We start from the raw sequence: 15,869 nt of genomic DNA on the forward strand, positions 1-15,869 counted from the left end.
AAGAAAACAAAACAAATTACGTTCGTAAAGAAGAAGAAGAAAAAAGAAATCTGTCTTAAGTTGTTAGGAATATACAACTTAATTGTACTTACTCTTTACCAATTACCAAACTATACAAACCTTTTGTCTTGTAAGTGTCTTGTACTTCTTAATTAAATCCGAGCCTAGTGTAGATACACTATGTCCTTAAGACAGATTTTCCCCCCTCACACGGTGCTTGAAGGTTGATGGGAAACTATCTCCCAAGATAGAACGGATTTCCTTCTATAGAAAGCTAGCACTTCAATTCTATAGACTCAAATGAACACAACATAGTATTTGACTAAGGACGAGGAGGGAGAGAGAAAGATCGAACTCGTGTGATCACGGTGTCTTTTTCTCTCCAAATTCATTCACTATTTATAGGTGAGTGGTGCCTTTTCAAAACAACACGGTGACTCTTGGGAAAAAGTAAGCAACTCTTTGAAAAGTCACATGTTTGAAAGGACACACCATTTCGCATATAGCACTGTTTGAACGATTGCCTATTTGAAAGGTTGCACCTTTTCGCATGATGATGCACTTTCAAACCGGTGCACATTTAAAAAGTCGCACCTTTTCGGCATGTTGCTTGTTTCAAACAAATGCATCATTTTGAAAAGGTTTTTCTCATATTACGTACTGTTTCAAGAAAAAACCCATTTCATCTTAAGTGGGGTAACTTGGGAGACAAACTACTCATTCATATTTAATTGGATTTGAGCAAATCATTTTTCTAACAAATGGATGATGGTTCCCATCTTATATTGTAGCGTTTGAAGACCAACGCGATGCCTCTAATTTCTGTTATATACTGGAAGCTTTTTTCGACGAATTGGGTGATCTCAAAGCTGATGTTGTTCCTCTGTCAATTAAAGTAAGTAAAATAGGCGTAAAGATATTGGATTATAATTCATAAACATGCCTATCTAATGTATCATCCCATTCTTGTAAGCAGTGGGGAAGCCAGGAATTTATTCCAGGGTAAGCCAATTAGCACTACAAATTTTCAGCACAATTCAATTAGTGTACACGTATTTTCTTTACTTTTTTTCTTTAGTTTAATATTTGTCAAATTTTCTTTTTAGTTTTTTTCTTATGCAAAAACAATTGTCTTATTAGTTTAGTTTGTCAATTTTCAAATTCAAAATCATATTAAAGTTTACGTAATAAAAATTTTTAATTTGAAAGAACAATCGTAACTCACACCTAATATATACTTCTTAAGGAGTAAACAAAATCATTAATTGCATAGGTTAGTTCATCAAATTGTTTGTTTTGTTAATTGATAAGGTGCATTTAAATATCTATACTCTTTTCCTCTTTTTTTTTGCTCTCATTTTTTGTTGTTCTTTTGTCAAAATATAATGCCACATGGCCTATGATGGTTAGAGGAGCATGCAAACATTCATATGACAAACTTACAATAGCACTAGTGTAAAGTGTAATGCGTGAAAGTGTGAAACCCATGTGCACTTGTGTTTCAAATCGTCGGGTTCAAGTCAAACAACTAATAAATTCCAAAATTACTTTTTAAAACCTTAGCCTATCTAACTAGAGACACTTACTATTTTACTCTTTGTAGGCATAATTGACAATTCAAAGCATAATGGGTATCTTTGAAGCCTTAAGGAAAGTGAAAATTTACAGAATTATCAATACTAATTGCTTTTTCTACCAAAACTTTCGGGGTGAGCGTATGCACTTAGGCCCCCCTCGGCTCATGCACGCTTGTAAGGACCTCGGATGCTTTTCATTCAGAAAAATGATCCCTAGTTGTACTCACTATATCTATAAACTATATATATCCTTAGTTGTACTCATGAAAACTTAGACAACATAATGAAGGGCACAATTTGATTATAGATCGACATCTGTGGACGATGTTGTTATTTTGATCAAAGGATGTTTCCTTCCTTTGGTCCAAGATATGGGAGGACTGGTGTGACACTTCTTTTGGGGCTTTTGCATTCAGATGGGTGTCTTTGATGAGCGGTGCACTCCCGTGCATAGTGAAGCTCGCATGGTAGATTAGTGGTCCAGAGGATTTCTATATTTATTTTTGTTTTGCCCTAGTTGCTTTTGTATGTTATCTATACACTATCTTTTTTTTTTTTTTTTTTTTTAAGTGGAAATTTTATTGATACTGATGAAGAATTTTACAAATAATTAGAACAAGCATGCAACAAGCTGTGCCGCAAGTCCTTTCTGAATAGCAAATCCTATCCTTCTAAAAACAAACTCGTTTAAACCAAATTGTCATAGCGTTCTTCGTTCATAACTTTCGAAGTCTCTTAAGCTCTCAATGATTGTTGTTCCAAGAAACCGAAAGTGTCGAAACTAAACGGAATGAAACAATGCTGGTTAGCCCTGCAAGCTTCCTCACGCTTCACCGTCTTTTCTGTCGCTGCTCTCTTAGCTGCTTCTCCCACCTCAAAGTCACCATTCCCCAACCATACCAACGGAGAGACTCCAGTTACATCAACACATGCATGTTTTCCCTCAGACCAACTATAAATCAAGACATCCGCAAGCCGAAGAGTCGATCTTCCCTCATTCGGATCAGTGAGAAAGTTAACAAGAGCTTATTTCTTCCCTTGTACCCCAGCCCTCCAAAATGCATCACATAAAATGTCTCTAACATGATCATATCGGTATTTGAAACCTGAAAAATGTCGACAGTGTACTGCATGGTCCCCAAAAGCATCCAATCTACTCTTTTTGCAAACAGGGAATAAACCACCGTCAGAGTACAAAGGAATCATGAGACAGTATCGGAGAATAGAACGATACTCCACCGTCGACATTCGTTGTCCAAGTCCCTCCATCGGAATAGCAAGTAGAAAATCTTTTGCGTGTTCTGACTGCAAGCATCCCATAACTGCCTTTTGACGAACAGATAAATCAAACTCCCTCTCGAGACCAGCAACAATCTTACCATAGAATGCTTCCACCAAAACTTTTGTGGTTTTGAGGGGCGGTAGCATTCGTGAGCCCGGATAATTGAGGTCAAAATCGGTGGCGGAGACTTAATGCATCGCTAGCAGCGACATCAAGAATCTCATCCAAAGGCACCGTACCACAACTCCTAAGAATGTGGTCTTGAAGCTCGAAGTCGAAAGCGGGATGCCACAAAAGCAAATGTAGAGACATTAATGGCACAATAAATACCTAAACCACCCAGACGTAATGGGAGTGTCGATAAACGCCACTGTAGATCATTGAAGGCAGGACCATCAAAAACCACAATACCTTGGAGAACACTGCAGAGATGCCGATCAAAAGTCTCAGCTGCCTCTCTGAAAAAGGATGGTGGACAAGTACGAATTGCGAAGACCAACTTAGAGAGCCCAACACAAGCTCATAAGAACGTTAACTCACACTGTGGATCTTCTAATACAGCTAAACGGTCCATCAGAGTCATAGCCTTATCAATACGCTTGCGCGCAAGACCAATGACAAAAGATGCATCGTGCTAATCGTGACTTCTAAGCAACCCGACCCTGGCCGAGGATGGGACAAATCGAAGGAAAGAGGCCAGGGAGTAGAGCGGCGTGGATCGATGATGGCCAAAATATCTCAGTTTTAGTTACATTAAGAACCAACCCATAAGAAGGTCCTTCTTCCTGAATCATACCCAAAGCTGTCGCCACCTGTTCTGTATCCCCAATCAAAGTCCCATCATCTAGGTACCATGCCTATAGCAATAACTGACAACTGGACTGTATCTGTAGAATCAGAGGATGCAACACCAATGCAAATAGAAGGGGACCCAAAGGGTCGCCTTGCTGGACCCTAGTAGCAGACCATATGTAACCATCCCCCACGTATAACCTCGCAGGTTGACAATACAAGTACTCGACCCAAAGGGCAATAGGCTGGGCATCGGCTACTTACGAACCTCTTTCAACATGATGGTCCGATCAACCATGTTAAAAGTATTCGAAAATCTACCAAAGCATAGAAAAGAGCTATTATCATTTGTTAGCATACACCATCGGTTGACAGCGTGCAAAACCCACCCCATTGGAAATCTGTAAGTATCCAACCACATCTCGGAAACTCCTCTCATTGCAATCTTGAGACCAAACGGCGCCAAACCATGCCCACGGCTATAGGGCCGAATATCGTTATCCGACTTAAGAAGTGGAGTAAGCGGAGCACTCGCTATGAATTCCGCTAACGGCTGTGGACATCGTCCCTGTAACCAAAGATTCACTACAGGGGTCAATGCATCTAGCAAATCAGACGATATAGTTGCTGCAGCACCACGTACTCATGGCATCCAACAAGACAAGTGCTGAGCTCGGAGACCATCACGGCCACAAGAAGTGCCTTTCGGAAACTACCTAATGCATGACAAAAGGGTGTCTCTCTCTACCAATAAAGGGGGTTCAGCAAAGGGAACAATTGGTCTCACAGGTGGTTGTCGGAAACCGGCACATCATTGTTTGTCAGTAGGCAGCTTAGTAGCTGACTCACAAGCTGCTGCTGGTAAGTCCATTTCGCCAGCTTGTGTGCCTCTCCATTAACCAATCTACTGATCCAGCTAAATTTACAAAACAAAAGTGAAGTACTCAAGTTTAACACATAATCCCTTAAACAAGCAAAAACCCAAGAACATGTTGGATTTGTTCAAAGCTTTGATAACCTCTCCGCGCGGTCTCCTTCAATCGAACGACATTCCACCCTTTGGCTTTTGCTAGCAAAATAGCCACTTCAGCTGCCACTATTTCGGCTTCTTTTGCTGACCTAGCTTTGAATCTTCTTACTGCTGCTCCTACTACTTTGCCTTCATTGTCCCAGGCAATGGTTCCAACTGCTGCCCATCCAGTTGTGGTCATGAAGGAAGCATCGAACCTGATGATAATACAATCATTAGGGATAATAGGAAACAAGGAATCTAAAGAGTCTAGCTCAACTTGTTCTAAGTAATTGTTAGGATGTTTAGAAAGATTAGTATCAGAATTTTCTACAACCAGTCATGTATAGCACTTGTCTGCCTCCACCTCACTTCTTCTGATAGTCTTTTCTCTGTTAGGCCTCCTATGCTCAAACTTGGCTTCATTCATTGTTATCTATATGTTGTACAACAGGTAGCAAGCTTTAAAGCCAGCCTGCACTATCTCTTGGTCCTTGCTATGGCACCAGTTAATGAATTTAGTAACCCAAGCTTTGGTATTATTTGTAACGCCCGTATTTTTAATATACGTTTTTATCTATTTAATTATTTATTTATTTATTTATTTTCAAAATTCGTCGGATTGGATCGGGACCGTGGGCTGGTTTTGGGCCCGAAGTTGGTTGGCTTGGGTTTAGGACCCAAGTATATAAACACATTGTTCTGGAAAATAGGGTTCATGGAGAATAAAATATATTAAAAATGGAGGCAGAGGTGAAAGCTGGATTTCTGGAGGGTGGAGCGAGACGGCTCGGACTCGGAGAAATTCGTAGGAGCTATTCATACAGGTGAGTAGCTATTTTGCTATTTCACCGGATTTATAGTTTAGTGTATAAGTATACTATTAAAAGTTTACGCTCATATTTCGGTTCAGTATTTTGTTATTAGCATTTCTGTCCGCTTTTGAAACTCATCTTTATTCATCTTGTTGAATCAGTATACCTTAAAACTGGCCGAAAGCTCGACAGAGCGCTAATGGCGTCGGACAAATCGTCCCGATGGATTTGATTAAACCTTTTATATCTTGTGATGTTAATATTAATTGGTTGTTGATATATGATGAATGTCGGGTTTAGCATGGTCGATTAGGTAGGGGGTTGGGGCTGTTTTGAGTATGATTGGAGGGTTGGGCTTTTGCCTAGACTAAGGTAGATTGTTTGAGTCGTGGGGGGTCATTGAATGGTGGTGGAAGCCATTAATGGCGCACTGAGGGCGCCCTCCAAGAAATCGTTTTTATGTTTTGATTGTTTTGTTGATTGTTTGATATGGTTGTGGGTTGTTTGATAATGTTTGGTGGTAGTAGGGATGGTGGGGTTTGTCAGTGGAGGTGGAAGAACCTTTAATGGCAGCCGAAGATTTTAGATCTAGATTTGGAGAAGATGGTGGATTTAAGAGTTGGGATTTTTGGCTTTGTTAATGTTATAGGGGTTTTTGCAAGGGTTAAAACCAATTAGTTTGTTTGGGTGGTCGATTGGAATTGTGGTGGCCGGATTTTGGTGGTGGTGGAGGAGAGAATGGGTGAGGAAGAAGAACTGTTGGCCGAACTGGGCCTTGGGCCTTAGGTGAGTTTGGGCCGATCCAAATCTTTTAAGTTGGGCCGGTTCTATTTTTAGATGGGGCCAGTTCTAATTTAGTTTGGTTGGGCGGTTTTTAGTTAAGTTGTTATCGGGGTAGGACCGGTTCAATTAAGCTTGGACCAATTTGGTTTAGTTCTATGGGCCCGTTTCATTTGTTTTGATTGGGCGGTTTAGGTTTCAATTTTCGGGCGAACTTCGGTTGTTTTTTGGGCGGTTTCTAATATTGTTTTAGGGCGATCCATGGGACTTAAAATAGATCTAATGGGTCTTTAAATGTGTGGACTTCGGGTTATAAGGTTTGGGCTTGGCCAGTTAGGTCCGAACTATTACCTTGGTCATGAGCCCACGAGCCACGCACCTGACCTTAGCCCGTGAACCATGGCTATGACTATGAACCTGTTGAACATAGAAACAACAGTTTGACTTTGACCTTTGACCTTTGACTTTGACCATGCAAGTTTGACTTTGACCATGACATGTCGACTTTGACTTTGACCGTTGACTATTGACGGTTGACTTTGACCTTTGACCATGGCATGTTGACTTTGACCATGACATGTTGACTTTGACTTTGACCGTTGACTATTGACGGTTGACTTTGACCTTTGACCATGTCATGTTGACTTTGACCGTTGACTGTTGACTTTTTCCAGTTTTTCTCATATTTGATTTTATGGACTATTGTAATAATAAAATGTTGTCTAACATTATATAACGTTGTTTGTCATTATCTAATTATGATTTGGCGTGAAGTAGTGTGTAAAACATATATATATTGGGCTTTGATTGTGGATTTGTAGATTTGTTTAATTGTGCTACATTTTTTTGTAAATTGTATGGACAAATCAAATGTTGAAATCTTTGTGGAAGCTTATATAAATTTGGTTGTCATTATCTAATTAAGGTTTGACGTTGATATTGTGACACTATGTAATATGTTGGGATATATATATTGAATGCAATAGTTTTGGAGACATAGATGTATAAAAGCTTTATTATTTTATATGTGAGATGCTACTATGAGGTAGTATAATATGTGTAGATATTTTCCCCACGGGTTTGTGGCGTGAAGTACAATAATATATTGGCACATGAAATAATGAAATTGGTTATTAGATAGAATCGAGATATTTCTAAATATTGTGGCTTAGTGCAAATAAGGTAATTGACCGCACATTGATATAGTGGAATGTTTATGAGTCATAAATGTATGACACCCTGAATAAATTCACGAACGAAAATCCTAGAACCCCGACTACCACAACTCATGTGATCCATACTGTGTGTATGATTTGATATATAAGATGTTGTATATATATGAGATGTTGATTGACCCATGTGTTGGGCAATTGTAGCCGAATAGTGGCTTGATATATAAGATGTTGTATATATATGAGATGTTGATTGACCCATGTGTTGGGCAATCGTAGCCGAATAGTGGCTTGATATATAAGATGTTGATATATAAGATGTTATATATATATATGAGATGTTGATTGACCCATGTGTTGGGCAATCGTAGCCGAATAGTGGCTTGATTATTCCGTTCGCAAAATAGAACGAGGCCGCCGCGATATTTTATGCGAATAGTGGCATTACTTACATAATTGCTTCGTGTGAGGATTTACGGTTATGCGGCATCCATTTCGGGTGGTTAATACGCGCGGAGTGGTTCATTATGTAAGGGGAGGCATGTGGATGTACATGTTGGCGTTGGGTAGCGATTGTGGTAGCCGGAAACTAGGTAAGACATAGATCTGACGTGATTTTAGGGACACACAAAGAAAGCCACGAAATCATCTAATTATGGTAATATGTTGGTTGGTTATTTGTTTAGTTAGAACCTAAAGCGCTCGATGGAGGAACTACATGCCTTATTTATGATCGCGTATAGTTTGTTGTGTGGTTGGTTGGTGGGAAGTTAAAGGCCTCGATTGGAGGAACTACCGCCTTAATTATTGTATTTGAGTATGTTATATTAGTCATTGAAAGTTAATGCTCGGTGGAGGAACTAAGCGTCATTATGGATTATGTATATATTTGTATAACTATATGTTGTTTTAGAGCTACTCACACCAAGCATTTTATAATCTCGACCCGATTGCATGTTTGCTTATCGAGTGTGTTCATTCAATGAACATAGTTGATAAGTTTTGACAGAGTTTAGTGTTGAAGAAGGTTGGCTGCTTTGCTTGTGGTTTTGCGTTATCGTTGCATCTCGAGATTTGTTTTGTTTTCCCTTGAGGGATATAGAATTTCAGTCTAGACAATGTTTTTGTATTTTCATTTGTAAATTTTATTAAAGAGTTATTGAAAGGAGAGTTGTAACCTAATCTTATTTGTGAATCTTTGTCATGAAGAAGACTTTTGTTTAAGTTAAAATTTTTATTGGTTTGTATTATCCGCATATTTAAAGCTGTTTATGGGTTTTGGGAGTTGAGAGTCGTCACACCTTTGGAGATCGAAGAGTCGAGGGACAAATAATGTTTTTTGAATTACGCCGAAATTCGGGGTATGACATTATTGCCGTTGTCACAACCAATTTCGGTGCAATTCGAAAAACATTATTTGTTCCCCGACTCTTCGATTTCGAGGTGTGACGACTCTCCACTTCCAAAACCCATAAACAGCTTTTAAAATATCGCGGATAATTAAAACCAATAAAAATTTCAATTATACAAAAGTCCTCTTCATTACAAAAATTCCCAATTAAGATTAGGTTACAAATCTCTTTTCAATAACTCTTTAATTAAAATATACAAATGAGAATACAAAAACATTGTCTAGACTGAAAAAAAAGCTATATCACCTCGAGGAAAAACAAAACGTATCGAGGAGATGTAACGCTTAATGCAAACCCAAGCGCGATAACCTTCTTCAACACTAAACCGTCAAAACTTATCAACTATGTTCATTGAATGAACACACGATAAGCAAACATGCAAATCGGTCAACATTATAAAAATGCTGTGAGTAGCCCTAAAATACAACATATAATTATACATATACATACACAATCCATGCGGCGCTTAGTTCCTCCATCGAGGCCTTTAACTTTTAAACGACTAATACAACATCCTTAAGTTCAATAATCTAGGCAGGTAGTTCCTCCATCGGCCTTTAACTTCCCACTAACCACACAACAAACTATACACATCATAAATAAGGCATGTAGTTCCTCCATCGAGGGCTTTTTTAGGTTCTAACTAAACAAATAACCAACCAAACATATTACCATAATTAGATTATTTCAGCTTTTTTGTGTCCCTAAAATCACGTCAGATCTATGTCTTACCTAGTTTCCCGGCTACCACAATCGCTACCCAACTTAACATGTACATCCACATGCCTCCCTTTACATAATGAGCCACTCGCGGCGTAACCACCCCGAAGCGGGGGATGCCGCGACACCGTAAATCCTCACACGGAAGCCAAATCTATGTAAGCACCGCCACTATTCGCATAAAAATATTGCGTATCATCGCTCTATTTTGCGAACGGAATAATCAAGCCACTATTCGGCTACGCCAGGAGAACGCCGAAGGCCATTCAACCTTTTAATCAAACGCCGTAAGGAAGCCGAAGGCCATTCAGATTAAGCAAACGCCCGGAAAGGGCCAATCACATAAGTTGTGGTAGTAAAAGACTACTACGAGAAAAGGTCATATATACCCTTTTTTTAGAGTGGTAAAAGCCTTTACCATTTGTTTCTAAACCGTGGTATCACCGGGTGGTAAATACTTCCAAGTAAAACCGTGGTATAAACTTGTACCCATTAACCATCATTTTAGTGTAAAAGCGGTGGTAATAAATTTTCAAAACCGTGGTATATGACCATTACAAAGTTACGCTATTTTGGGAAACCGTGGTATAAAGTCTCCATATTAGCCACAGTTCTTCCAAAACCGTGGTATATAAGTTTTTTTATTTAAAAAAAAAAATCCTTGATTATTTAAATATTCCAAATCACCTAATAACTTCATAAAACTGGCATATCACATTCCACTTCATCACATATTCAAAACACCATGGTCCACCACATGACTAATTCTAAACACGATTTGAAAACAATCCATTCCTAATCGAAAATCCATATTCTAATCAATACAAATATATTATAAAAAAAACCTCCAAACCAACTTATTCCATTTTGTTTTGTATTCCAAATAACTTCACCAAGAACATCCTCCTCTATGTTGGCATTCTCGTCCCAAGAACATTTAGCCAAGATTAAACAAAGTTTGGTCACCCTACAAAAAGAGATAGTCATTGATTAAAAAAATAAAATAAAAAAGTACTCATTCAAGGATCAAAACAATTAAAATCGGTGACATGTATTCATTTAAGGAATTTAGCCTCGTGGACTCTTTAACAAGCAAGCTTACAAAAAAAAAATGCAACATTTGGCACCTTTCTAATAGACGAAGGTAAGTGAATGCATGATATAAATAAATATGCTACAAGTACATAGAGCTCGGATAATATAAGCATAAAGAATCCGGATAATACCTTCCTCAAATAGCAGTGATGATCGTCAAATTAGAGAGCATGCAATTTTTTTTTTCTTTTGGTCTTCTTGCTTTTCCCCCTTCATCGAATTGATACCCTACACAGCACACCCAATGACAACAAAATGATCTATCGAGCTAGGAAAGTGTCACGCCCCAAATCTCAAACAACTATATACCTAAGATACATGACTTTTTCTGGAAAAATTTCTGCAGAATCTCCTCTGTATTTTCAACATTTCATAAATAAAAATCCTGTCATAATCTGAAAATTTAAGCAATATACTTTTCATTGATTAACCCAGCTACTTAACCGTCTCGACCAATGCTAGAGCAGTTAAGTAACCGGTTTGCAAAATGAGATCACTGCAACACTAAGACTTAGTACGCCAAAATATTTGAATGTCTCGACTAATGCCAGATCATCCAAGCACCTCGTACAAAGTCATTATCGAAAACACAAGTTAAATATATACATCCAAGTCCCATAACTATCAAAAAGTTTACATCCTTAAGAAATAGTACTTACTATAAAACTTTCTAAAATAGATACAAAAGACGTTCAAAGATAATAGATATGGACCTTAGTCACCTTTTAATACTTTTAACCAACAAACTCCTGTAAAACCTTTCAGCAAAGAGTGAAACCCAATATATGACAAGATTAAAATAAGAAAAATTAGATGCACCAATTCATTCAAAGCTTTCTTCTCCTGTGTTCTTGCTGCCCACTCTTGCTTTTCATGTAATTAATTAATTATATCGAGGTGGATGAGTGTACCCTCGAAATTGTGAGAGGGAGACCAAGGAAGAGAAACCCCTTGAGAGAGAGAGAGAGAGAGTGTTCTCCCTTTCCAGCACTCCCTCCCCCCCCCCCCTTTTTTCCTGTGGGTTCTATTGCACCCCTAAATCCACCTTAGGCCTATTACTGGAAGTAATGGCCCAACTCATTCTAAAGCCAAAAAATGTGGGGTTTCTGAAAAGAACTTGCCAATGTGAAAAGATTAATTTACCAAAACTATTATAGAAGGTTTTAAAATACTTTAAAACAAAAACACCACTTCTATAAACCTAGGATTTGCCCAAAAACAATTCTCATGCATCAAAATGTACTAGCAAGCCATGGACCCAACTTAACACTAAAAAGCGGGGAACATTAATCTAGATCTATTTGGTCTCATTCTAGATGAACATGCAATGTAAGCAATAAACGATTCATCGAAGTACACGAAGCTTCGTGGAGGAGATTGATCCGAACTATTTTTTTCATCTCGAACCGATGGTTTTGAAACTTCACGAGATTTATCAACTTCCATTAATTAGTTCTTGTGGAGTTCCAGAATTGGGATCGAACTCCTGAACTTGTATTCCAAGATAGATTGTTTACAGCCCTAAGTGTATGCCAGATTCTCATAAATTGAAAAATAGCATACGAAGCTCTTGGATGCTTTTGGTAGTCGCTTCTGTTGAATATAAAAAGAAAGGACATAATTAAATAATATGAAGAGAAGTCGTGGTCCAAAGAAGCAAGAACAAGATATTGTATACAAGAAGTTGCACTCACGAGATTTGCTATCGCAACTGTATGCAATGTCTACATAGGTTAATAAAATATATTAAACACCAAAAAAAAGGTGTTCGAGTTCAGTAGTTTAATTTGCAAATGGAAGCTAAAACAAACCTGGTCGATCTATTAGTAACAATATATCTTAAAAAGAAAGCAACCCCAGGCCAGCACTATAAAAAATTGATGTTGCCGAGCTCATCACAACATACTTGACCAGAAAAATGCCACTAAAAAAACATAAGACTGCAAAAAACTTACATAGCAAACAAGGGCTCGCGTACACTGCCGTGATAAGCTAATCTTTTTTTTTACCTTGTCCTCCATCCAGGCATGAATCAGATGCTCTGCCTCGGTGGAATTAGTGACTACCCATCTAGAACAAATGCATCCTAAACTACAAATTCAACCTGAACAATTGAGTGTACTGAAATTTATCTCATAAGCTTCACAGTATAAACAAGAGATATAGTAAAATGATTAGTGTATACCCTGAATAGTTCGTAATCATATACGTATACCCTATTTAGGTTTATATGTATACCTTGAACAGTTTATCTCAAGCGTACATTTTAGGTATTATCTACTTATGCTCCTATTGCTGATAATTAAGTTAAGGGAAGACATAATGAAAACTAGTAATTAACACAGTCTACATATATAACATAATTCACAAGAAATGAAAGTAAAACGAGCAGAAAAATTCAGTTTAAACAGCCCATCTTTTAGGAAGCATAACTCCTTACATTGATGTTCAAATGCTATGAAACTTGGTCTATTTGAAAATAGACTCTAAGAACTAACTTTTTGTGTAAGCCATCCCGGCCATTCAACTCTAACTACAATTAACTTGAGCTAGAAGACAGTGCAGTACAGCCATAGGAGGCCCTAACAGAGTAGAATAACTAACTTTTATTGTGCTTGAAATACATACCAATTTACTTAAACTATTATAGATAGCCGATTACAAAAAACCTCAACTTTTGGTCTAGCCACTTGAACTTGTGGAGTTATGGTCTCAATAGTCAAGGATTATGAGAAGCAAGTAAAACATTTATGAGAAGCATACCAGCACCTCAAAACTATTTGAATTCAATCAAGTCATATTAGACAATACATCACCCTATACCAGAAGAATATCCAACTAAGATGCAATAGTACAAAAACCCAAAAACAATATATTATTTCCTAAAGAAAAACCATAAGTGGGATGGTGCCAAGACATACAGGGAATAGTGTCTTCTTTACTCCCAAGGTTCACTCCCTACACCTTTGAGTCTCCATCCAGCAAGATGATAAATTCAGTGCCTATCAAAGTCATGAAGCCAACAATATCTTTGCAAACACCTAACTTGTCCTAATCTATATATCACCAAAGAATTTCACTAACCAATAACCATTGCAAGAATTAGAGCTTATCACCCCTCCTTAGTCCAAATTTCATGTTGACATAAAAATATATGGAAGTACAAAACATAGCTATGTTGCATCCTAAATTGAAGAAAATATATACCATAAGAATCCCGTAGTAATTATATTCATACCTGAAACTCATCTGATAATCTTGACTGCACAAACATTTCCCAATATTCTTGTCTACTTCATTTCTTGTATGCCTCAGGTGGGCTTCTTAACAACGGCTGTGAAAACCATTACACTATCCCCCCTTATTGTGAACTTTAGTCAAACACTTTGCCATTACATTTGTTGTTGCCTGCTTTAAGAGATAAGAGTACACCATCCAACCAACACATTAATTCAGTTAAGCAAATTAAGAAGTCAGGAACAAGAAAATTAAAGCTACCTATATAGAGCGTGCAATCTATGTTTCAGACTGGTACAACTGCAAATAATGTTCCCAAACCAACAAAGAAGAAAACAAAGAGAACCCATTAGAAGTGTCCGACCCTTTCAAATTTAATTGTCTAACAAGGTTTTTACGAAGGAGCAGACAAACACGGATTATACAAATGCTTCAAAGCAAGCAGTGACCAAACACGTACATCTCAAAATGATGATGTCGCTTCTTTGATTCTGAAACAAAACGAAATTGATCAAGTGACAAATTAAATAGAATGGGCGAGAGATTTGGATTGAACAGCCATTAAAATTCCTAGAATAGAGAGATGGCGAGGGGAAGGCAGCGACGCCATTGTTATAAATTCGGGAGAGATGGATGTGGAAGCCCTAGTTATATTAGTCGAGAAGGAGAAGTGGGGTTTTGCAGACCGAACAGTTTTCCTCCCTTATTTATTTCCTTCTTTTCTGTTCTTTTGTTTTTAGAACTGGCTTTATCCACGGTGGGTTAATTTTGGCCAAAATATAAACCACCGTTTCAAGGGAACAGTGGGGTATGCAAATACACGAAAATAACTTAGACTATATTTGATAGTACCGTGGTATATGTCGTATTATATGCCACTGTTATACGAAAATAGTGGTATTTGTTTGTTCCAAAATAAAAAAAGTGTTTTGTACCGTGGTAAATGACTATAAGCCACTATTTTTGGCGGAACAGTGGTATATACCAGTTTACCAACCGTGGCTAATGTGCATTTTTGTAGTAGTGCAGGTTCTAGGATTTTCGTTATGTAAATTATTCAGGTGTCATACATTAATGACTCATAAACATTTCTACTATATCACGTGCAGGTCAATTACCTTATTGCACTAAGCCATAATATCTAGAAACATCTCAATTATATCTCATAGTCACTTTCGTTCTTTCACGTGCCAATATATTATTGCACTACACCACACTCCCGCGGGCAAATATTCACCGATACTATATTAGCATCTCACATATAAAATAATGGAGTGTATATACATTTCTCCAAGATATTGCATTAATATAACTATCCCAAAGATATTATATCATGTCACAATGCTTCAACGATCGTGATACATTTTATTATAACGTATTAGGAATATAATATCTCCTAACATCTCAATATCGTCATGTGTCAAAAAAATACACAACATCAAGGTCAAATCTTTCTTAGATAATGACAACCAAAGTTATACAAGCTTCCCAAAGATTTTATTACTACATATGTCCATATAATATACAAATAAAGCGTGAGTACAATTAAAAAACGATCCCCATCAATCAAAGCCCAATATCTTTTTACACACTACTCACGCCAAATCTAAATTAGATAATTTACCAACCAAGTTATACAATATCCGACAAGATTTTATTACTATATATATCCATATAAACAAACATATGAAAATTGGAAAAGTCAACATTCCGCGATCAACGGTCAAAGTCAACTGTCAACGGTCAAAGGTCAACACCTCATGGTCAAGGTCAAACTCAACATGTCATGGTCAAAGCCAAACTGTCATCGTCAAAGTCAAAGGTGAAAGTCAACCGTCCATGGTCAAAGGTCAAAGTCAACCATCAAAGTCAACGGTCGATGGTCAAAGTCAAACTGTCCTAGTCAAAGTCAAACTGTCCAAGTCAAAGTCAAACTGTAGTTTTCGTGTTCGACAGGTTCATGGTCATAGCCATGGTT

At 37.7% G+C, this 15,869-nt stretch overlaps 1 long non-coding RNA gene across 1 annotated transcript; it reads right to left on the minus strand.

The window, feature by feature from the left end:
• Positions 1-10,224: 10,224 nt before the first annotated feature.
• Positions 10,225-14,659, minus strand: LOC147519085 (uncharacterized). The gene is made up of 7 exons (XR_015214185.1): positions 14,352-14,659; positions 14,153-14,191; positions 13,893-14,062; positions 12,610-13,656; positions 12,012-12,247; positions 10,786-10,882; positions 10,225-10,526 (listed from the first exon to the last, which is right to left on the minus strand). It is a non-coding gene; the product is annotated as an uncharacterized LOC147519085 (long non-coding RNA).
• Between the last annotated feature and the right edge of the window lie 1,210 nt (positions 14,660-15,869).

Source organism: Coptis chinensis, chromosome 2, assembly GCF_015680905.1.
Source record: "Coptis chinensis isolate HL-2020 chromosome 2, ASM1568090v1, whole genome shotgun sequence".
In the NCBI taxonomy this organism is placed as follows: domain Eukaryota; kingdom Viridiplantae; phylum Streptophyta; class Magnoliopsida; order Ranunculales; family Ranunculaceae; genus Coptis; species Coptis chinensis.